The sequence below is a fragment of the Pleurodeles waltl genome, chromosome 2_1 (genome assembly GCF_031143425.1).
Source record: "Pleurodeles waltl isolate 20211129_DDA chromosome 2_1, aPleWal1.hap1.20221129, whole genome shotgun sequence".
Classification (NCBI taxonomy): domain Eukaryota; kingdom Metazoa; phylum Chordata; class Amphibia; order Caudata; family Salamandridae; genus Pleurodeles; species Pleurodeles waltl.
The window spans coordinates 499090619-499116410 of NC_090438.1; positions in this window are offsets into that span (position 1 = coordinate 499090619).

Genomic DNA, 25792 nt, shown 5'->3' on the forward strand with positions numbered 1-25792 from the left:
TAATGAAAAAGTCAGATTTATTGTTACAATTTTGAAAATGCCACTTTTAGAGAGCCTGCCTTTTCCTTCTCTTAGACGTGCGTGCCTGCTGCCTGCTTCCAATACACATCTGGAGTGGGATGACAGCTGGTCCTTGTGCATTCCCTCTAGACAATCACACACAAAGGTAGCTTAGGTGTGACTCATGGGCCATCCACATCTTGATTGGTCATCATGATCAGCATGGGAGGGTGGAGTTGGCCACAGCCTCAAACTTACACTGAAGTGGCTGTGTCTTGCCCCCACACAAAAGAATGCTCACCTCCCCTATAGTGATTCTGGAGCCAGGACAGGAATAGCAGGACTTCTGTGCACTTCAAAGATCTCCCCCACTTCAAGAACCCAAATGGGTAAAAGCACTGTGGGGGTCATTCCGACCCTGGCGGGAAGCACCGCCAACAGGCTGGCGGTGCTTCCAGGGCCATTCTGACCGCGGCGGTAAAGCCGCGGTCAGAAAAGGGGAACCGGCGGTTTCCCACCGGTTTTCCCCTGGCCCAGGGAATCCTCCATGGCGGCGCTGCTTGCAGCGCCGCCATGGGGATTCCGACCCCCTTCCCGCCAGCCTGTTTCTGGCGGTGAACCAGGATGGCGGGAACGGGAGTCATGGGGCCCCTGGGGGCCCCTGCACTGCCCATGCCACTGGCGTGGGCAGTGCAGGGGCCCCCTAACAGGGCCCCATGAAGATTTTCACTGTCTGCTTTGCAGACAGTGAAAATCGCGACGGGTGCTACTGCACCCGTCGCACCCCTGCAACACCGCCGGCTCCATTCGGAGCCGGCTTCTATGTTGCAGGGGCTTTCCTGCTGGGCCGGCGGGCGGCCTTTTGGCGGTCTCCCACCGGCCCAGCGGGAAAGCCAGAATGGCATCCGTGGTCTCCTGACCGCGGAGCGGCCATTTGGCGGTAACCGCATGGCGGGCGGCGACCGCCGCGGTCAGAATGACCGCCTGTATCCCTGACACCGCTAACTCAGTACACTTCTGGACTTGTAGATATTCTGCCAGGAAGCAGGACTGCTGTGCTGCTATAAGGACTGCCACTCTGCTGGACTGCTGCCCTGAAAGAACTGCTGCCTGGCTGTGCTACCCTCCTTATCTGGGTGAGAAGGACTGGACCTCCATCTTTCTAACCTAGAACCCAAAGTGACTCCAATTGCCAGCTGATTGGTCTCCTGATCTGAAATCTCAGGGACATTAAATACTGCCAACTAATCCAACACCTCAATTGGACTCTGTGAGATGTGAGCCTGACCTGCTAAGTTGTCCCAGCCTAGTCGCGGGCCCTTGAAAGTGCTGCTCCAGCAGAACTACTGCATCCCTGCCATTGCATGGTCAGAATTGGTGCATCACATTTGGAATCTGCACTGCAGTGTCTCCGTCGATGGCAGCCTTGAGGCCGCTGCCAGACTACATGGTATCCACAGTGCTTATCATAATCAGTGCATTGCCTTGACATCAATGCAGCCAGCACGTGCACCATCTCGGAAATGACTCATCACAATCTTGCATGGAAAACTTTGACTCAACTTGTCAACTGCACCCCAAAGTGCTTTTTTTAAAGAGCAATAGAGCAAGGGGCATGTGTGTGCTCTACATGTGCACCACTATTTTTGGGGTGCATTTAGGGGGCGCTTTTGCCCATAGCTTTGTTTTTTATTTCCCAAATAGTGAATGAACAGGTGTACAGAAACCGCAAAAGCTACCATTTAATGAATGTGCAGATGGTGTGTTTGGCAGACCAGTACATCTCCCATTTGAATGCCAAGTATCCTGGCTCAGTGCATGATGCTTACATTTTGAGGAATAGCAGCATCCCTTATGTGATGGTGTAACTCCAGAGGCACCGGGTGTGGCTATTAGGTTAGCCCAAGGTCCCAATACAGTTGACATAGGTGTCTGGGGATGGGAGAGTCCCTAAGGTTTGGAGTATGTCTAACAGTTGTCCCTCAAATTTTGCAGGTGACTCTAGTTACCCCAACCTGTCATGGCTACTGACCCCAGTGCGGAATCCCAGGACAAGGGCAGAGAAATGCTACAATGAGGCACATGGGTGAACTAGGAGGATAATAGAGTGCACCTTCGGCCTCCTGAAGGCCAGATTCTGGTGCCTCCATCTGACAGGTGGCTCCCTGTACTACTCACCGAAGAAAGTGTGCCAGATAATCGTGGCATGCTGTATGTTGCACAACCTGGCTTTGCGAAGCCAGATGCCTTTTCTGTAGGAGGATGGGCCTGATGCTGGTCTTGCGGCAGCTGTGGAGCCTGTGGACAGTGAAGAAGAGGAGGCAGAAGAAGAAGATATAGACAACCGAAACAACATCATCATGCAATACTTCCAGTGAGACACAGGTAAGAGGATGGTACTGCTTATCACATGTCATACTACTGTAGCACATTGCATAAATATGCCTTTTTACCTCTGTGTATGCAACCTGACATGTCGCTTTGCCTTTCTATTTCACAGATCTGGGTCCCACTTTGTGCCCTCTGCTATGTTTACTGCTGCCCAACAACTGTGTAACATTGGTATGTGAACAGGAACATTGACATTGCTATATTTCTAAGAGGTTGCGAGTACACATTTGTGAAAGTACAGACTGACTCCAGATTGATTTGTGATTCAAAGGTGTTTATTTCTGTGCTAACAAGTGGAGGGGGGTGTGCAATGGACTGGGGTGATGGTGGAGGAATGTCCAAGGTCCAAGGTAGAGTTCAGTCTCTTGGTCTCACAGGTGCATTGTCCAAGTGTGTATAGCAAGTGGAGTGATGTCAGTTCAAAGTTGTCAGGGTGACAAAGTGGGACAAAAGGGTGACAATCAGGAGAGTCTTATTTCCTGGCGGGGGTCTTGGCAATGTTCTCTGTCTTGTTCCTGGATCTCAGGGACCGTTTGCGGGGTGGTTCTCCTTCTGCAGGGGGTGGGGTGCTGTTGGCCTGTTAGTTCTGTGGCAGGACTTGCTGTCCACTAGTGCCGGCGGAGGTGGAGGGCTGTTCATCGTTCAGGCTAGCATCAGGGGCCCGTTTGTGTGCCACTGTGACCCTCAGGTTGTTGGCCAGGTGTGCCAGCACCCCTGCAATGGTGACCAGGGTGGTATTGATGGACTTCAAGTCCTCCCTGATCCCAGGTAGTGTTCCTCCTGCAGCCGCTGGGTCTCCTGAAACTTGGTCAGTACCATGCCCATGGTCTCCTGGGAATGACGATATGCTCCCATGATGTTGGAGAGTGCCTTGTGGAGAGTGGGCTCCCTGGGCCTGTACTGCCCCTGTCGCAGAGCAGTCCTCCCAGTTTCCCTGTTATCCTGTGCCTCTGTCCCCTAAACCGTTTGCCCACTGACCCCAGTTTCCTGATTGTCTTGGGTTTGCCTGGGGTCCCTTTAGTGGTGGACACACTGCTGATTGACGTGTCCTGGGAACAGAGGGATGGGCCCACTGGGTGGGTGCTGTAGTGGTGTTCTTCTGAGGGGGGAGGCTCTGTGGTGCTTTGTGACTGTGGCAGGGGAACCGACTGTCCAGAGGTCCCTGATGGGCCGGGCTGGTCATCCAGATCCAGGCGTGCAGAGCTGCAGTCATCACTGTGGGCCTCTTCTGTGGGGGTTTCTATACACACTGTGGCACCCATTGCCCTAAAGTAAAGTCCCTAATATGCAGACCCCTTCTCTTGTTACTGTGTAACCCACTTTACTTATGCATAAACATTCACTCACTTAAGTTCATAATTGCTTATATATATACAAAATAAACATTTCCAATAATCCTACAATTTCATTATTTACGGGACTGGATATGTCTGCCACCTCCTGTCCGGTGGCGTTGGGTATGGTTCCTGTTGGGGTGTAAATGCATAGTTATTGTATCTGTGTGTGCCATCTTGTGCATTGGGTGAGTTACCCTCTACTCCTGTGCTTGCATTTTTGTGTTTGCCATTGTGTGATTAGTGTTTTGGGGTCTGTGTGGGTATCTGTACTGGACATGCTTTGGTAATGGGTGTCCATGCTTTAGTGTTGCATGCAGGGCTTAGTATTGGGATGGGTGGGTTGTGATAGTGAGGCATATGTGAGGTGTTGGAGTGATGGGGGTGAGGGTGAGGGTGGGAGAATGTGATGGGATGCAGGTGGGGTGGGGGGATATGGTAGTTAAGATATGACTTACCAGCGTCCAGTCCTCCTGCTACTCCTGCGAGGCCCTCAGGATGCAGTATTGCCAAGACTTGCTCCTCCCATGTTGTTAGTTGTGGGGGAGGAGGTGAGGGTCCACCGCCATTCCTCTGTACAGCAATCTGGTGTCTTGAAACCAGGGAATGCACCTTTCCCCGTAGGTCATTTTACCTCTTCCTGATGTCATCCCGTGTTCTTGGATGCTGTCCCACTGCGTTGACCCTGTCGACGGTTCTCCGCCATAGCTCCATCTTCCTAGCAATGGACCAAAGGTTGGTGTGACGGTGTGGGTTATGGTATTGCCAGTTTATCACTGAACTTTGGTATGGTGGACTTGTGTGGGTGTCTGTATTATGGCGGATTATGAGATGTGGGTCCTAATACCTGTAGCGGATTTCCGCTGCAGCCACGGTATGTTGGCGGCCTTCAGCACAGCAGTAAGCGGGATTTACTGCCAGGGTTATAATGAGGGCCTACATGTAGGAACTAGCCTTCACTGGTAAATAAAAGTGTCTTTAAATAGATTACCCTGGCTGTTCATGTGTGAGTGAAAGAATGTGTATACAAGCTTTTAAAAGTTAATTTAATCAATGGTAGAATAGGCTTACCTATTGATATATTATGTGTGCTGCTGGTGGGCGTGGACAATATTTGAATAACAACTGAGCAGCTTATCGGGCAAAGATAGCGACTAGAAGTTCTTATATATTTAAATTATTATTAACCTTTTGGAATAATATCAGGCTGGTGGCTTTCAAGTACTAGTAGCCATTATAAATTTAAATACCTTCAAACTTATTCTTAGGAAATTGGCTTTTGGGTAGCGGTATACAAGTATGTTAATAATCCTATTTGCTTATATTAAAGTCCACTGCTCTTCGCTTTATGCTGTAGTAGGAAAAAGCTAAATGTAATGTCTGTGGAGCAACACAATGGATAAATATATTTTTATTTGATGAACAATTTTTATGTAGGTCGGTTGGGTAGTTGTGGTGAGGACCACATTTCCATAGGAAAATCATATTTGGTTTGAGTATAACTTTAGCGAAGTGTGATGAATGTTCACAAAAATTTCCAAAGGAAAGTTATATTCACCTCAGCTCGATCCTGGAAAGATGTCTGGTGATACATAAAGCGAGGGCCAAAAAAAGGCATTTCATCCATTCATTTTTGCATAGGAAAATTAGACAGCCACAATTAAAATGGCTGACTGGAATTCTACCAATTCTGAAGCTTGAAAATTAGATTCCAGTCCAGAAAGTGTGCTTTTTTGTGATTTCCCATGAATCTTCAGTAGTTTTTGAAAAATATAAGTTATATTTTATAGATATTTCACACTGCAGAAGATCCACTGAGCCAACAGATCTCTTGATAAGATCTATTTGGCTGCCACTAAATCAACAAAGATGTGATGGCAGCTATTTTAGAGCTTGAGGAGTCAGTCTCCTGTCCGAAATAAAAAAGAAAAAAAAACATATAGTGGGCAGGGTTGGACACCCTTCCTTTTAAAACTGGTGGGACAATCCGAGGGGTACCCTGCCTGAGGCCAAAGACTTGGGGGCTGATTTATCAAAGGGTTGTGTTGCGTTTGTGTGAAGCAACCAGGTGCAAAAGTGCCTTAGCCCTTAAAATGTGAATGATCAAGCCATGAAAGGCCACCTTGCATGGCCCTGATTGGCCTAGTAAATCCAGAGTAATGCAACTCAGCAGGTTCCTTTATCTCAGGGAGACATTCCATGGGATGTGTGTGGGTACTCCCATGCAGAACCCATGGATTTTGATGCATTCCCAGATTTATCATAAGTGGTAGACCTGTGAATGCCCAAAAATGCGACGCCTCCCCAGGTGAGGAGTAACGAGGAGAACTATCTTTATTTCTCCTTGTTTTTCCTCTTTCTATGTGTCCCACATTCTGTAGCACACAAAGAAAGAGGGAAATGACTCAGAGGATTGTTTTTGTATAGGAAGGTGTCCCTTCCTGCACAAAAACAATCCTGCATACAACACAGGCACCCCTGCACCATGGTGTAAGGGTACCTGTGTTGGCACAAGGCAGCATATTGTGCCCAAGAAGTGAGAAAAGACAGGAATGCACAGTAAAATGTTAAATATGCAGTTTTGCTGCCCTTTCCTTGTCATGCAGCACTGTGTTGTGTGACTTTTTGATAAATGTACATCTTAATTTATTTTTCTCTGCACAATGGATATGTGGAAAATCAGCAGAGCTGCAGCACTGAGAAAAAACATTTGGCTACTGACCATTTTGAAAATCATCCTCCATGGATGGACCAGGCCTGGGAGTCAGCAGTTCAGTTATTTGTTGGGAGGTAAGGAGACATTCCCCTAACACAAGCCTTTTTCAGGCAGCAGCGATCCTACCCTCAAGGCTACATTTTATTAAAGGAAAAGAGGGACACCCATCCCATCTCCTCAAGCCTTAATTATGCCCCTGGAGAACCAAACCCAGGGCCATATTCCAATGAAAGGGGGCGTGCACTTGGCTTCACCCACTGAGCCTTGGGTTGGCCATGGGGACACTATCTTCTGGGGAAGATCATCTCAATTAGGTGTGGAGGGTGTGTGATTCCTTCCCCCAGCCTCACAGGGGCCCAGAGGACCCCATCCAGTTTCTGGCAAATCATTTGCACCCCCATTTCCTGAGCTGTTGATCTTCTGTAGGGGCCCCATCCCTTGGGGCCAGATAGTCCTGCAGTATCCCAGGGACCCTATTCCTCAGGACATTGTAGTTCCCTGCCTGGGAAAGTGTGGACATTCCCGGCCCCCACTACCCCTGACAAATGCTCCTCCTGCCCATTTTTGGGAGAATGTTACTGAGTCCGCTCCTGCCAGCACTAGAGTGGATGCTGGTTGAGGAGCCTGCTGAATTTGCAGGGACACTGGGGCTCCCCCTGGAGAAAGCAACAGTTTCTGGACATGTGAGTGTCGTGGGAAGGCACTAAGGCACCGACTTTTAACAAAAAATGCCTTCTCACTCCAGCACCCAGAATGAGTACTGATGGTGAGTCAGTAGGGGCCGCACCAGCCTTTGGTCTCCCTCCATGCCACCAACAATTTAGCTAGAAATGGGTGCCATGGGTGGGCACTGGAACAGACTTTTAAAAAACAAATTAAGCTCCCATTGCACCCCGTAATGGTGGGGAGACGGCAGGGGATGTGGAGGCCTTGGGGCTCCCACATCCCTCAAATAATAAAGTAGAAAGTTAAGAGTGGATGCCTTGCTGAGAGGGCACTGAGGCAACCAAAACAATACAAGAGTAAAAGCCTTACAAAAGTTAATTTATCTTTCACAGCTCTGGCAGCGACTGCCTCGTGATGCCCTAGGGCTCCCCAAGCTGTATGTATGCTCTTCAGCTGGATTGCAGGGCTGCACTTTGTGGCCTGAAAGATATTTAAAAAAGACTCAAAGACATGGTTTTTTTTCTTCAAAAAAAGCTTTATTAAAAAGAACACATATAATAGACAATGACATATCAAACAAATGCAAAGTGTGAACTTATCCAATGTACATTGTAATATAGATATTACTGACTTTTTGACAAAATCAATAGGTTTGTTTATATATAAAAACATAAAGCCAATGACCCAGTCACTATTATTTTGGTATTTTGAGCCTTAGACAAACACAGTGGGTCTGCATTACATTTTTTATTGTTACATAACATAGACAAATATGTATGGTGTGGAGGGTTGGAAGTAGGGACTGTGCCTAATCCCACCCAGTGCTCAGCTTAAGGCTGTGCTTGGTGGGGTGTTGTACATCCATGGAGGTTTGAACTTGCATGAGGGGATTAGGCGCAGGGCCTGGCAGCAGGGTAGGTCTGGCACCAACCCCATGCCAGGCATGGTGATGGACATTTTACTTTATGTTAAAAAATAGAAATTCACTGAAAAAAGGCTAAAGGAATGTCATAGTTAGGAATTGTAAAAATATGTTATTTTGAATTTATAAAAACCTTTAAAATTCACTGAAATAAACAATGGTTAAAGGGACGCTGTAGCACCGTAAAAATGTCAGTTAAAACATACCATTTTAAACTTACAAAACCTTTAAATTAACGAGTCAGAGTTATCTCAAGTAACTATAACTCATGCTCTAAATTAACTGTAACTTCCTCATCATGCAATGCTTTTTAGCTCGCATATACATCACTTATAACATTTTCTCTGACATATTTAATAACATCACTGCAACATCTGGAATACCATAATTGACGACATGACTGAAACCATATTCAACAACATTTACTATTAGTATCACGCATTGGAATATGGGTCAAAACAAATTTAAATAAAGTATTTTTATACAACACAACATTAAACATGTGTTAGTGACATTCTTTTGTGCTCTGCCAAAGCCCCAATTCTGGGAATGCTTAAAAACATAAATGTTTCTTCAGGTCGTGGTCTTTAGGCACCAAAGAACATAGGGTTACTGTAAAATAACACCTGCAGCCCCCTTCATCACTTTGAAAACATGTGGGTGGTGGCCCTGTCAAGACTGGCCAACCACAAGGCACAAAAATGCATATAAATTAGCTCACAAAGGTCAATATGATGCACTCTTAGCCAGAAGCAGTGAATAATAAATGAGCCATCCAGACACTAATGTATTATTTTTTTGTGGCTTTTCGCTGCATTTTTATTTCCGATTTGGGAGTCCAGGTCACACAATTTGCTCATTGTTAGGCAGCCATCCTGGGTGCCTCCAGGACCCAGCCATGCCTTTTTTTGGCAGGAGCCCCAGTTGCACACAGAGCACCCACAACCTCACCCTCATTGGGGTCTGCTGGGGGAGACTCAAGAGCACCACAGTCCAACCCTCTCCACAGCTAGCACCCATCCTAGGTGTTGTCAAGAACCTGTGACAGTGAATGTTCTCTTGTTTGTGGGAGCAGCCTTAATTTCTGTTCTAGTGGTGAAAGCAATGCGCTGTTCCCCACCTGTGCACTCATTGGCAGGGACGTAGACTTATGGTCCCTCCCAGTGGAAATAATTATGCTTCTTGGCCTGAGTCATGTCTCGGATGATGGAGCCACACAAGCCCCCTTTTCCAATTCAAATGACTCAAGGCCCGAGAAAAAACCTCCACAGGGCCAATTCCTGGCTTGAAGAGGGGGGCTTACACATGCCTCTCCTATATTAAGTTTAAAAAATGTATGTGCTGCCCCCCCCTAACCCTGGCCGGCCCTGGGACATTTTAGTGGAAAAACTGTTGCTACCATTTTGTTAAAATATTTTATCTACAGTAATCAGGTATTCCCACGTTACCTTAAATTTGGTCCCTTGAAATCCTGCCATAAGGCGTAATGGGTCAGGGTATGCCTATTGTTCCCCTACATGTTTTTTTTTTCAGGATTCGAAGGCTGAGTCCTAGAGTCCTAAAATGGCTGCCAAAAATCTTTGTTAATGTTGTTGGCAGCCAATCAGATCTTTTTATTTGATCTGGTGATCCCGTCTAAGTCCCTTGGCATAAGAGATTTATAAATTTTGAACCTGAAACTACTGAACAGATATACATCATACTGCAAAAAAACATACTTTCTGGGTAAAAAAACCTAGATTTCTTCCAAATGTTTTTGAATTGTCCTCAATTTCCCCTGTAATGTCAGCAAGTTTCCCCCCTCCCCAAGCCTGAAGAGGCCCTGGAGAGATCACCCCTGGGACAGAAATTTAAGTGAATAGGGAGGGGGGCATGCAGCTTCCCTCCCCCTGCCTCAAGAGGCCCTGGGGAGCCCACTCCAAGGGCTGATTTCTTCAAGGGAGGAGGACCATGAGCCCCCTCTCTTTGAGCAATAAATGGCCCTGGGCATGCTATCCCCCTGGGCTGGCTCAGCACTGATGTCCAGGGAGCCCATCCCTGGGATATAGTGGATTCCCTGTTTGAAGTGGCTTAGGCAGGGAAACCTGTGATTGCTCTCTCTTGGCAGGAGCATTTTAAGATCACTGCTAAGTGGGAGCAAACACCAACAAACACCAAGGGGCATATTTATACTCTGTTTGCGCTGAATGTGCGTCAAAAATTTTGATGCGCAACCGGTGCAAACCGTTCACCATATTTAAACTTTGACGCCCGCGAATGCCAAAATCCCGCTGTGTGTGTCATTTTCTGGATGCAGGAAACTGCCTTGCGTTAATGACATGAAAGGTAATCGTTCCCGTCCAAAAAATGACTTAAACACTTGTGCGCCTTATTTATGCTACTGCGCAAAAATGACGCATGGCCGGGAGGAGGAGGCGGAAAATGATGCACAACCCGATTTGCGTAAAAAAATAGCGCCTGGGTCAGGGCAGGTGTTAAAATGGGGCAAACACACTACTACTTAAGGAAAACACACAAAAGCAACAGCAGAGCTCCAAAAGGAAGACATGGAGGTGCTTTTCATCCAGCATGCACGCAGACGCAGAGCACAGGACCAACAACAGCAGCTTCCACAACACCAGCAGGGACCCCAAAGGCAATGCAGAAGGCAGGAGAGGATATTCCGCACCAGGACTACCCTTCTGGGACTCAGCCAACAAAACATAATTTAGAGGTACAGGCTTAACTGGCAAGCCATTCAGCAGCTGCTGTGCAACATTGAGCCACAGTTGGCACCCAGCTTCCATACACCCTGCACGATTCCACCAGAAACCAAGCTGCTAGCTGTACTACACATGTTGGCAAGTGGTTCCTTTCAAACCACTGGTGCCCTGGTTGCTGGGATCTCACAGCCATCATTCTCCACCTTCCTATCCAAGGTACTGGATGCCATCATCTCACTCACACCCCGCCACATCAGCTTCCCCAACACACAGCAGAAGCAGCAGGAGACAAAACAGGGTTTTTACCAAACTAGTGGCTTCCCACACATCCTTGGTGCCATTGACTGCACACATGTACGCATTGTGCCACCTGCTGCAACTGAACATCTATACCGCAACAGGAAGCACACACCATTAATGTGCAGGCCATTGTCGATCACCGGGGTTTGATCTCCAACATCGTGGCATAGTATCCTGGGAGTGTACATGATTCATTCATCTTCTATCACTGCACCATCAATCAACACTTCCAGGATGGACGATATGGCAATGGACTACTTGTTGTGAAGTACAGAAACCTACTTATATACACACTGCACAGCAACCCTGTAGGACACACATCACATACACCACGACATCGACAAATGGACAGGAACACACTGAGGTTGTGAAACCGCTAGGCATGTTTGATATCCTCACCCAATGGGAGACACATGTAGGGACAAATGACAGTTCCAAACAACAGACACAAGGGAACAATTTAAAACAACACAATAACAAAGACATGGCCCCAACTGGCAGTACATTTGGGAAGATTAATCTTTCAATAACACTCAATCCAACACCCTTCAAACCAATACGTACTGTGTAAGGGGTGTGTAATGTGCTTTGCTGCAGGTCAAACACTATGACACACATAGCATGATGACAACTACAATGAAGGTCATTGAGGCTGTACCAATAGCTCACATCACTCCTGCTCTCACATTGCCCACTGCCAAGAAGCAAGTGAACTGTGCGAAGAACACATCTTGATAGGACAATATTGAAAGTGCACATTCCTGCACATACGCATTGCGACAAATTAACACACACACAACAGATGTACTGGCATACGGACCTTCTGAAACTCTAAATGACAACCTCACAACCAAGTTAGCCATCTGAACTAGAACATGTTCAGTAGTATAGGTTCATGTTACAACCTGAGTCGACTTGGCAAGGGCAGAGAAATAGGTCTGCAGTGAACTTGTCACACATGTGAAATTAGTGCATAGTCAATTGTTAATACGTCAGTGCTCACAATGTATGGAGATGTTTTGCACATTGTCACCTTGCAAAATCTAAGGGTCTCACTGATGGTTAAATAAATCTATTGCACATGTCAAATTGTAAGGGATGTCCAGGTACATAGATGCAACCGTGTTACCACAACTGTCAAATTGATTCTGTATATGGAAGTATCATCTCACCCCCAGTTAAGACACAGGGACACCTATTTCACAAGTCACAATGCAAGGGAGTACACACTGTACTGCAACTCTACAAAAATATTGCTGACATCCGGTCAACAGCCAAACACAGGTTCAGATAAGGAAACAACCTAATGCTGATGGTACATCCTAGAAGCCTAGGAATCCACACAATAACACAAACACCAATGAGTCACAGACAACACAAGAGAACAACTGCCATGCAAAGTGATATTTATGGTGCAAGCTACATCAACATGCTCTCACTCATTTTCTCTTTCAGCTGATCAGGGGTATGGGATCCAGCCATGGATCATGACCCCATTTGCAAACCCAAGCACTGCAGCAGAGCGTGCCTATAATGAGGCACATAGGAGGATCTGCACCATAGTCGAGAGGACCTTTGGCATCCTGAAGACAAGATTCAGGTGCTTCGACATCACCATAGGCAGCCTCCTATACTCACCTTAAATGGTGTGCAAAATAATTTTGACCTGTGCCATCCTGCACAACATATGTGTAAGAAGGAAAATTCCCCTATATGAATTTGACCCACAAGTGCCTAAAGAGGAGGAAGAGGAGGATGCTGTCCATCAACATGAGGGGGACCATCCAAACACAGCTGCAAGATTGCATCGGAGACAACATATTGCCTAAAATTTCTTTTAACTCTTCTCACCCATCACTGTCTTACCATATGTAAATAAAGACCTATACTAATCACTATATCATGGTCTGGGTAATCATTTTTGCATAACATTATCTCTATCAGAATCAGAGTGTAGCCTCATGGAGCATTGCTGAAATACTGATTAGGACACAAAACATTCCTAAACTATTTTGATGAGTATGAATGTACAGGTACATTCACTCACACAGTAAATGACATATATCCTGTCCATTTCACGTTTGAAGGTCAATAGCAGAGGACCACACCTATTTCACACATACATGTTGGCAACATGGTTCATCGCTGTATACAGCACACAACTAAGCCACCATCAGTCAATAAGGTAAAAATGCCTCATACATGAGGCAGTGGATGTGCTATTGTATTGGTAATAGGAATGTATGACCAGACCCTTGACACCAGTAAGTCATACATCACCTATCTTTGCAAGGACTATGTGTGACTAGATTTCCATATAAGCAGCAAATTCATAGCACAAGTGCCCCAGGTATGACTAGCATTGCTCACATGACATCCCCTGCACATGGCAGCCCATGTCCTAAGACCTTACACACCCAAGTTCCCGGTCTCACCCCACCCTTCTTCAGAGGTCCCTGGAATGGTAATATGTGTCCCCAGTTAATCCCTCGTCTATACACTCCGAGACTTACAATGTAAATCCAGTGCACTTCCCTCTTTTGTATGGTATGCCATAGTCATTGTACTTCTGTCTGCATGGTCGTTAGGTTGATTAATGCACTGGCATGTAGTCTCTAAGACCTGTTATCACCTGTACATTGCTTTCCATGTGGAAGTTACTGTTGGCCCTTTGAACTTGAATCTCACCTACAGGGCTCCATGGAGACCAGACATTTGAACATGCACCAACCTTGCAGCTGCTTGGAACAGCATAGAAGCAGCCATTTCATCTATAACACTGTGATTCCTTGCAGTATAAATCAGCTGTCTAACACAGACCTTGGGTTAATGTGTTTCGTTCCAACACACAGGACAAACACACTTTTCCATTTCCACTGTCTTGTTCCTCCTTTGACCACTCTCAGTCTGACCACTGTGTATTTACCTTGTGAAATATTTGGATCCTGAATGACCCTGCATCCTGTTAGCCTGACTGGCTCCTGTCTTTGCGTTACCCTAAAGGTTCCTTGGGCCTACATTTGTATTATAGTTGCTTTTCCAACCCTCATATTCCTCCTGGGGTGTTGTGTCAGGTGGGTATACAATGCATACTCAAATACATTGTAAAGCATAATCAGTTTATTTATTGTACCATGGGGGGGAACTTGTCTCCAAGTAGCCGAATCATGGTCTATCCCTTGTCTGGGTCTCATGTATGCATGAGTGACAAATTGTGACAGTATACCATGGCTGTATGCATGGTTTGGGTATGGTGCCTCCAGTACCACAAACAATGTCAGATAATGCGCATTAAATGTCTACACGTGTTAGGACCCTGACAGTCCACACACTGATTCACATTGCTCCCAACATATTGATGGGGCTTGTGTGGTGAATAGCTGTGAGAGTAATCAGCAAAGAGGCACTGATGTTCCCAGATGCTGTGGGAATTTTAGAGGCCAACCTGTGTACAAATGTTGTGAGGAAACCTTCCAGTATTAGAATCCTGAGACATAAACTTTGTCAGCACACCAAGGTTGTCCTGTTGACAGTTTCATAACACATCTGCAGTGACAGGTTTGGACCATCCCCATGTGTGTTCTCAAATCCTCATTGGCTTTCCTTCTATTGATCTGCGAAGGATACTTTGTAGATACAGGAAATAGCTCCACAGACTCATGACTAGTCCTGCATGTAACTGTGACAATGGAGAAGTGTGGCTCAATGGTTAGAGTGGCAGACCCTGATGCAGAAATCTGGCACGGGACCAGGGTTCAATTCCTTCCTCAGTGGGTCTTGAGCTCAATTTCCTCGGACCTGATAATTCTCACATCGGTGCCTAATCTAATTCATGAGTCCAACTCTGGGCAATAGCTTGCTTAATCCCCACAACAGCCCCAACAGCGCTGGGATGTCTGGTTTCACCTTGGAGGTTGCCCAGGAGTGGGCACCTCACAGGGAAAAGCCTGGAGGAGGTCCACAGCGGTATGTGTACAGCGCCTTGAGACCCTAACTGGTGAGTAGTGCGCTATACAAGTACACAGTTTACAACATAGACCCCAATAATTATACAGGCTAAACATTGGGCCACACACATGAACCAGACACCTCTCCGCATTTTACCACTGAAAATATGTGAACACGTGCTGCTTGGTCTGCTGGTCCTCCACTGTCACAGGAGAGACATGGCTCTGTTATATGACTCCAACTGTGGCATAACATTACAATTGTGTAATATATTTGGGACTCTGTGTCACAAACACGGTACTCACATAGTATGATCTCATGTCTGACTCATGGTGGGTTAACAAACAAGTGTCTAGTAAGTAGTATCCAACATTCCAGAACATGTGATGGCTAAGTTTTGGAACATTGACATGAAAAACCATCTGCTATCTATCCAGTGCATGCTTTGTCATTGGTGGTGTTTATGTTCCAAATAACCTAGGAAGTGCACACAGCTGTTGTTGCTATGTGTATGACTAACACATGCCCTCTCTCAATTCCACACTGACTTGCATCTGAGGGTTGAACACATTGACTCCACATGCATACAAGCAGATTAGCAAAAATGCATCTTGTGATTTTCACAAAGTGGGTCAACAACAATAGTAGTAGCCAAATGACACACATTTACCCATAGGCATTAAGTTATTATAGTGAGTTGCGTCGCGTTGCTATCCTCTCTTGACCAAAACATGCCCAAACTGGGTAATACATAATTGTATCCCACACGTTTGGCCATCTTTTGCATGAGTGAAGTATGAAAATCCAGTACACCAAGTAGAGGATCATGGTCCGTAGTAGTATAATCTGTCACATGTGCCCATACACAGTAATAACCAATGTGGGTGCAATCAGCCTATCTCTGTATTGGCACAACTGTCATGTCCCATTCAAAATGAGAAATGACCCAAACCCTGTTAATGACAGGAATTTTGACGCATGTGCATCAAAAAAAGACACACATGCGTCTAAAAATGAAGCATATGTTGAACTATGACGCACAATGCCCTGAAACATCCATTGGCCCTGAGCGGTAATTCCCACACTGTCCCCCTGGAAATTGGTTAAGTATGAAACATATTTAACAATATGGATGTGGGGTTATTTCTTATCATGTGTGTAAATAAAAATGATGCACAGACTGTAAGCATCATAATATTTTGACGCATAACAAGAAAAACGCACCGCATTTGAGGCAGGAAGTGATGTAATAAGATATCCTGTTCACAGATTTGGTTCAGTGGGTGTACTTTCACTTTCACTTTGCAGTCTGTGATATTTCCTGACTGTGTGGCTGTCTATAGATTTGTCTCTTGGTGCATTTTGTGATTTTGTCTCCAGTGTGGTCTTTAAATTGTCTTTTTATGTATAATAACTGTCTGTGGTATCCTGCCTGAGTGTTTTTGTGGTCATTTGTGTTGCCAACATTTGTCTTTGTTGTGTTGGGAGTCTGTTGTGGGTAGTGGTAGTTTGGGTATAGTTGGACTGTGTTCGTAGTTATTTTGCCTTTTCCTGTCCTACTTTCCCTCTATTCTCCTTTGTACCCCTTTATCCCCTCTTTATTTTTGGTGCAATAATGTTGGGTAGGCCTCGTCTTGGCAGGATGGGAGAGGAGGAGCTGGGTGGGTTTATTTGGCTGGTGTGCCACTGCCTACCCCTGATGATGGAGGCAGGTGGTCATGTGATCCAAGGCTATCACACAGAGGCAAGGAGGCTCCAGTGGGCAAAGGTGTTGTACCATCTGCAGAGAACATACATCACACTGTGAAATGACCACCAGCTGAAGCACCGCTGGGCTGACCTTGTTGCCAGGGAGCAAGACCTGCTGGACCACCTGGGGATTGTGATTGGTGGCCCTATTGGGGAGTACAAATCAGAGTAATGTGCACGTTGAAATTCTCTGTACTGGTAGTAGCTGATTTTTTTATATTCTGCCGGCAATGTTTTTGAACATGTGGAATGCTAGTAAAACATACAGGGCCATATTTCTACTTAGTCAGCACCGCAATTGCGACCTGCTTTGAAGCAAGAGCGGTCCAAACTTACAAAATACAATTGTATTTTGTAAGTTTGCGGCGCCTTTGTGTCAAACAGCAACACAAATGCGGTGCAAAATATGTATAAATATGGGCCACAGTTGGCTGTGAGGTATACAAATTTCCTACACCTTACCGCCATTTGTTGACGCAACAGCTAGACTAACTTTCTAAACAAAACAGGAGCCTGAAAATTAGAGCTGGCTTCACGTCAATTGCTGATGGCAATGTGGCTCAAACATATGTTTCATGTGTGCTCGGTTAGTGTATCAGGAAACATATCTTGGAAATCCAGACATTTTCCGGAAATATTGTGTCTCTCAATTGTTTTCGGATACATGTCTGAACTGGATTCTGACACATATGTAACAAGTTATAGCTTACCTCAGGTAACATGTTAGACTGATACTTTGAGTTTGTAGTGCCACATTTCAATTAGGGATGGCTGGCAAAATGTATGCACAAGGGTTCATATCTCTATGGTTGGTGCAACTCACCATAGCTGTGGCACATCAAATGAAGAAAATGATACAAATTGAGGGCTAACAACTGTCCCTGGCCCTCTGTACACTGTACCTGTGTGTCTAAAATTGGTCTCAGTCACAATGTCTGGGTGACTGGTATTGCAGTCCTCACAGAAAGTGGCTTTGGATGTCTCTCATGGATACACATGATGAGAGGAATACACCCCATGATTTTGTCTGCTCACTAATGAAGGAGCATGTTTGCCACCACATGATAGTTAGGGCCACTGCATGTGTGCGGATATGTGTGTATCGCTCACTGGAGTCCCCGGGTCTGTACATGCTTGCAGTGCAATGTAGGATGCAGTATCATCATGTCTGAGAGGCTTTACTTTCTGAGTTAATCTTACACATAGTATTTGTATTTTGAAGTGTTGTACAGTGCACAGACATTGAGCACATTTCTTCCTTCCATGCCTTACAGGTGGACCTGCACCCTACACTATTGGAGAGGTGGCTCGATTTGCGGACCCAGACATCTCCATCTGATGTGTGATTGACTCCTGTGTGTTGGACACATAGCAAGGTGTGATGCGGTGGTGAATCATCTGTTTTGTTCCTTGAGTGGAGTATCATTTTATCACCATCTTTGAGCTGGCAATCCTTATCGTATTGTCATATTTTGGGATTCTAGGTCAGTCCTGTAGGCACGGCAATGTGAATAAGGATGAGTTATGTGGATAAAACTTGAAATCTGAAAATGTAGCAGTGGACTATATAAGTTAATTAGTCAGCCAGTCAGACCCTGATTCTCCCAGAATAGGGATGCCAAACGTCTTACCCACAGACTTCAGCTTCCCTATTCACCAATGAACATGTTTGACTGTATGTTTAACTTCCTAGCAGCATGTAGCTCTGCATGTTGTGCTACGAGTATGAGGCACTTGAGTACAATGACCTAGGTGTGCATGCAGCTCATGGCCAGAGGTTTGCTTGCATCTATCTGTTTGTTGTAAGTCATGGCTTACTGGTAGGAAATGATGTAGATAATGGTCTGCATTTCCAAAGATAGGTGTTGATGGGATTGTCCAAGGTTTTGGGTGTATCCTATTTGGAGTTCCTCCTTACCTGTGGTGTGCTGGCCAAACCCAGGTACAGCTTTCCAAAGCTTCCTGGGTCTCCTTGTTGTTAGAAATTATTAGTTGCTTGTCCACCCCCCCTCAGACACAGGCGTAGGGTTGTGAATAGTGTACCTAGGACTGATGATCCAAATTTGGTACATAGACATGTAAATCAGTAAATCACTTGTCCAAACCTAGGACACCCACTCATGATTAGCACATGCATTCCATACTGGCAATTCCATTTAGAACTCACAGATCTTGTGGCCCTAGATTGCTATCCAGAACATAGAAATTTGTTGGCCTGTCAGTGGTGGAGGATATGCAGCATGATTGTTACCTGACAACTGGCAGAACAATGATGCCAAAGTCATTCCAGTTGTTACCCATCTTGTAGGGTTTGGATGTGCTATTTGATGACAGGACATGTGTAGGCTGGCTTGCCATGTACTTACTCAGGGACTATCAGTGATCTGTATGATGATATGGGCTGTTACAGGTACATTAGATGTATTGTCTGATTTACTTCTTGAGCCATTTCACACAATGCAGTACCTAATGTTTGGTTTTCTATTTGTCTTAACAGCTGCCAATATGACTCCCATCCAACTTCGAGAGTTTCAGCGCAGGACAATGCGTTACCGCCACATTCTGGATGTGGAGTCTGGGTACTGCAACATGGCAAGATGATATCGCCATGAAAGAGCCTCCGGAGTGTGGAGGGCATTTGCACAAGGGGGCCCTTCTGTGTCTACCACAGCCACCACCACCAGCACCACCACTACCACCCAGGTGGCACCAATAGTAGCTGGGATCTTTGCTGGACCATCTACAGCAACATCTCCAGGACTAGTCACAGCACCACCTGCACCTCAGCCTACGGACATGGCACCGACAAGGGCCCATACTTCATCCACTAGCACCCAGACCACTCCTGCTGCAGCCATAGACCCTGCAGCTTTTGCCCAGATGCAAAGGAACTAGGACCGTGTCCTACGGAAAATGACCAGACTGCAGCAGGAGGTGGCACAAGTTAACCGGAGGGTGCATGCCATCAAAAAGACCCTGAGGGCCACCTTATAGACTTATACTCAGACATGATTCCCTACCCTCCCTCCTCTTTCCTGATTCTGTAACTTAGTGGGTTTAGGGAGCTTAGTGTTAGGTTAGTATAGGCTGTTAGTTTAGTTAGTAGTAGTGGGTGGGGGTGGGGATTTCATACTTTTTACAACTGTTTTATTATGTGTGTGGGTGGGTGGATGGGTGTTGGCAATGTTGGGGTATTGGTATTTTAAAAAATGAAAAAAAATTACATTTTTTTTTTACAAAAACATATATATTTGTTTAGTATTAGATAGTATGTGTTTATGTTAGTATCTGTTGTCCTCCATGTGTCCTGTCTTATAAGGGGGGGGGGGGTGGGGGGTTGAGGTTTAGATCATTTTGTTAAAAGTGATAAGTAAGTTTAGCTTAGGTTAGTTAGGGACAGTTGTGGGTAATGTGTAGTTAGAGTAGATTAGGTTAGGTTAGGTGTTTCCCCTGGTTTTAGCTTCTGTTTTTACTGTTTAATAAATATATAGGTAACCCTTTACAGTATTTGTCAAATGCTTGTAGATCAGGGCCTTGCCATGAGTGATCAGTGTCTCTTTTGTATTAGCTTTTGTGTCCCATGCTGCAACTATATCCCAACTGAGCTGTTACATTGGCAGCTACACCAAAGCTACTTAGCTAAAATTCAGCCATCCATTCCACCCACCACTCACGGTTACTATGGATCCCAAAGTGTGGTTATTTTGTGCTGTATGTTTTCAATGTCACATATTTTGCTACCAGATTTGGTTTGGGGGACACTGTGTTAAGTCTGCCTGCAGCCTGATGTCCAAGCAAATCCGTATAAGGTGAGTGGTAGTATGCTCTCATGTAGTATGGTATACATAACTCACACATATCATTTGTTACAATGTTCAGCACTGTTACTTATTTGTATGGAAACTCATACACATCCCTTCATGCTGTTTGGTGTGTGTTAGTTAAAGATTGGCAAAAAAGTCACATACGTAAGTTTTGACTTTCAGTAACAATCGAAGGCACTATTTTCTGGTTTAGACATCCCTTGAGGAGGCGTTATTCTGTACAACACAGCATTTTGGTGGATAGTTTATATTTTCCTCACAAATAACCCTCAGGGAGGGCAGATGATGGTACAATCCAGGCCACTGTGCATAGTTTTTAGCCAAGAATCATTCAGGTCAGGTGTATAGACAATCAATGATCCCTGACCTGAGGTAAACATCACTGATGGCCATCACAGTTGATGTGTCACATTACACAGAGACAAAGTTGTTGTGTAAGTGCTATATATTTAAAAGTGCTGTAGTGCTATATGTGCATTGTCCATCATTGTGAGTCCATTAGTGTGACATCTTACATTGTGGTCCATCACAAGTGCAAAAGGACATGTCATTTGACATGCTGGGGTGAAGTGTCAGACAGTGCAGAGGGATGGGATTTGCCAATCAGTTAGTGAGAGACAATCACAGGGCAGGCTGACAAGATCAACAGTGGGTTGAAGAACAGTGCTTGAGTACAGTTGTTGCAAGACTGGCATGTTACACAGCACAGGACCTTGGTAATAGGTGGCCATATGGCAGGGACTAGTGCTACCGGGTACTCTTACGGGTGAAGGTGATCTGCTCCACGTCTTCATCTTCTGATGTGTGTGTAGTCTCCTCTGCCCTTGGTGGCGGTGGTTGTGAAGGGGCAACACACACCTCAGTGTTTGAAGACATGGAGTCAGACATCCCGGTAGCTGCTAACTGTGGGGGTCTTAAGGGCAGTAATGCAGCATGGAGGAGCTGCTGGTTCTTGAGAATAGCAGCCACATCACATTGGTGGGCAGCCAGGTCGGCCCTGAGGGGTTCAATATTGCATTTGTGCACGTGTTGACAGGATTGTTGTTGTAGGTGTTGGGTCAACTCTATTACAGCTGTGCTGATTTCCTTCAACCTTTTTTCAACTTCCTGAAAGATTGTTGTTCGCCCTTGCATAGCTGCTGCCTGTTCTTCAGTTGACTTCATGCACCAACGCACCCCCTCTAGGCTGGCTGCCATAGTTTGCATCCCCACTCGCACCTCCTTGGCCAGCTCCTGCTGTACTCCAACTACAGTTCGCTCAAAGCTAATGCCAGGGCCGTCAGAATCCTCAGCTGTGTAGGAGCTGGCAGGTCGTACAATTGGGGTGTTGGGTGGGTCCTCTGTGATGGCTGCTATATCTGGGCTCCTCCTTGTGACTGAAGGTGGGTTCTGGAGGGTTCCAAGGACATCTTGGAGGGTCTGCTGGCTCATGTTTGTCAGCTCGTCATCCATGTCATCAAGAAAGTCCAGGACAGGCATATCCCCAAGAGAGCCATTGTCCTCTGCAATGAGATATGGTACAATTAGGGTGTCTGTGTTGTGGGCTTTATAATGTGACATGCCTGCCTTCCGATTACTTTAACATTGTGATCTTGGTTCCTGTTCATTGTTCCTGTCTTTCATATTAGCATTCTCCCAGGCCTGTGCCCCACCTGCATGTCACATGTATTGTGGTCAGTTTGTGGACTTGTCAGCATCGCATCCTCTAGTTGTTGGTTCAGGCCAAATTGTGATTTGCCACCTTCTTGTCCTACTCAACCCTCCGTCTACTTCCATTCTCATGGTGAGGCTTTTCACTTGCTGTGGATGCTCAGATGGCACAAGCACCACACTTAACAATCTGTACCTGCCCCAGTCTCTGATCTGTCACATCCACCTATATGTTGTTGAGATGTAGAATATACTATGTCTAGCTTTGTTATGGCACAATATGGATGTCAGCATTGGTTATATGTACTGCTGATGTTGGGGAATGTGTGGTAAATTGGATTGCATTGATAGTCGTAGCAGTGTTCTATTTCCACCTCTGACTGTGCATGTGTATTTCTGTAACCAGTTACATGTGTCCTCCCCCTCAGTGCTGTTGTCTGAGCAGTATGACTTTGGGATGTTGCATGTTGTCATTGGAGCTATTGTGACCCAGGCACATGGTGGACCCTGACATATGCAGCATGGCTATGGCATTAGTGCTGTGTACCTCCTGATGTTTGTATCAACTTTGGACAATCACATTTGACTGGATTGGAACATTTGTCTTGATTTCAAGGGATTGATAATGTTGTCAACCTGAATCCTCTAATTTGGGTGTGTTTGATCCATGGGGACGTTACTGCCATTAACTACTTGACCTGCAGACACAGCAGAGGTGGTAGTGGCAACTGTTGTCAATGTTACATTCCACTTGCAGGTATGGCCAGAGGTTGTTAATTGGGCCCTAATTACTGTAGGGAGAATACTGGCTGCCGTGTGACGGGCTGACAGTTTTGCGTTGTACCATGCCCTCCTGGCCTCGCTTTACCTTTGCAACATCCTTGGCATGGAAGCATACCCCCATGCAAAGGTCATTGGTGTTGTGTAGTAGTGTGCCCCAGGTTTCCTCAGAACAGGCCATGTCCCCGTGCCATGCCCCTTTACCCATTCCACTCCCTGAATATCATGACTTACATGCATTGTGTAATAGGTATGTCCACCCCCCCTGCTTACAGTTAACATTTGTGCATTTTAATTCCCCATGCGACTTACCCTGCATGTGCGTTGTCTCCTGGTAGTCTGCGCTGTCCTGTCCTTGAATCCTTGTGACGATCTCCTCAGGGATGACGGCTGCGACCATCTCCTCCATGTAGTCCAGGGCCTCCTGGTGTGCTGGACTCCCACCTCCAGTCTGCAGTGCTGCCTTCCTTTTCCTGGCCATCTTTTCCTTGGTCCTGCAGTTGCAGTCATGCCAGCGTTTCTTGCACTCAATGACTGTTCTCCGTACTTCTGCCACACTGTTGATCTTGTCAACAATTTGTTGCCATATTGCCTCTCTCCTGCTGATTGGCAACTTTGAGGTGACAAACAGTTGGTGCTGGTGTTCTGTCACCTCTTTAACCAGAATTTCCTGCTCCTATGCACTGAAGCAACACTTTCTTTTCTCCCTTTCCTGGGTCTTGTGTGGGTCCTCCTGGCTGGTTCCTGGTCTTTTGTCATCTTGTTGGGGTCTGTGCAAGCATCTGGGATTCATTTTGGCTCTCCTATGCACATTTTGCAGTGTTTGTGGCGATTTTTGATGCAATTGCGTCAAAAAACTCCGCATATTCGGTTTGCGGCATCGTAAAACGGCTCACAGTCATTTTTGCCGCATTAACGTTGTTTTCCTTTACGACGTGACGCAATGGTTTGAGTAAAAACAAATTACTCACATCTGTGGTTTGCGCCGCCGTGCGTCAAAGTATAAATTTGACGCCCGCACGGCGCAAAGAAATTGTATTAGCCGGTGGTAAACTTTTTGATGCAAAACTGCGTCGGCGCAGTTTTGCGTCAAAAAGTATACATATGGGCACAAGTCTGCTCTCAGTGAGCAGGAGTTTCAAAAGTGCTCCCACCCTCTGGGAGTGAACTTTAGATCTGTTTCCCTGCTTTTAGTAATGAGGCTCATGGAGGGCACCATGTGGGCCCCTTCCCTTTTAAAAATAAATAAGGCCCTGTGGGATAATATCTCAAAATCCTAATGAGGCTCAGGAAGCAGAACCAAAAGGCCCCCTTTAAAAAAAAAAAACAGCCCTGCACAAAAATAAAATACGGCCTTGGGGATGGGGTCCCCAGGGACTAATGAGACTTGGGGGAGTGGCCACGTGATCCCTTTTAAAAAAGAACTTAGATCCAGGAATGGGGTCCCCAGGGTGACAGCTAAAGGCTGTGTACAGAGTGAGCTTGGCTGCCAATGGGGGTATGCCACAGGTACTGTTCATGTGCAGTACGATTGGGCCTTACGTGTGGTAATAAAATATTTCTTTACGTTAAAAATAGCTATTCACTGAAAAAAAGAAAGGTTAAAGTAACATAATTACGTGTGTTAAAAGATCTGTTTTTGTTTTGAAAAAAACGTTAAAATTGACAAAAAAAATCAAAGGTTAAAGTAACGTTAGAGTTTGATAAAAATATCAGTGACATTATTAACAGTCTTATCTAAAAAAAACACAGAAATTCACCAGTTATAGTTTGCAGAGTTAACCATACCCTTTGCCCCCACCATGCACTGCTTATGACCTCATAAATTACATCACTCATGACATGTTCTATGACATCAATGATGACATCTCAAATGACATCATTGATGACATCACTGAGCTGATTTTTTTGTTCTTATTTGGTGGGAGATTAAAACATGCTCTCACCAGAGGGGCGCTAACAAATGTTTTCCTGCCCTCCCCCATGCGGGCAGGGAATCCATTGAGTCCCATAGGTCCACGTCACAGAATACAACAAGTGAGATAGCAGGATGGCACGGGTTCCCCTGGGACATTAAAGGTTCAGGTAGGTGGTCCCCAGGGCCATTTTAAAATTCAAGGACGGGGACATGCAGCCCCATTCCCTTAAAAACTACTTTGGGCCCCGGGAGAGGGATCTGCATGTCCTCCTCCCATAATCTTTCAATTGGGCTCCAGGAGATCGGTTTTCCGGGGCTGGAAATGGCTCGGGGACGGGAGTTGTGTGGATGCTCTCCCCTTAATAAATGGTTTGGACCCTAGGAGATGGGGTCCCCAGTCCTGAAAACAGCTTGGAGATGGGTCCAAACGCATTCTCCTTCAAAAAAGGTAAGTTGGGCCCCTATGGTTGGTGCCTCTCCCCATTTTTGTAACTGGCTGGACCCCAGGGGATGGGGTCCTGGGACAAAATTGACCTGGGTATAGATGCTGGTGCGCCCCTCCCCTTAATATATAAGGTTTTCCCCCTGGGACGTGGCCCACCCGGGTGGGCAAAGAAAAGCAGGCACAGGCAACCACGCTTGTTTTTTTTTTTTGTAATTTCCGCAGCTTCCTGCCAAAATAGAAATTTTGCCGCAAGATCTAGCTTTTTGTCAATTTGGGTGTAATTCCGTTCAGTGGTTCGGGCTGTAGTCATGTCCACAATCACTATGGGAAATTGCATGGAGAAAACACATTTTGAGCCCCCCCTTCTTCTCGGCCCCCCTAACGAATCACCCCAAATAATAAAAACAGCAGTTGAACTGAATAGCAAACTAATGTCGAAAAGTTTGT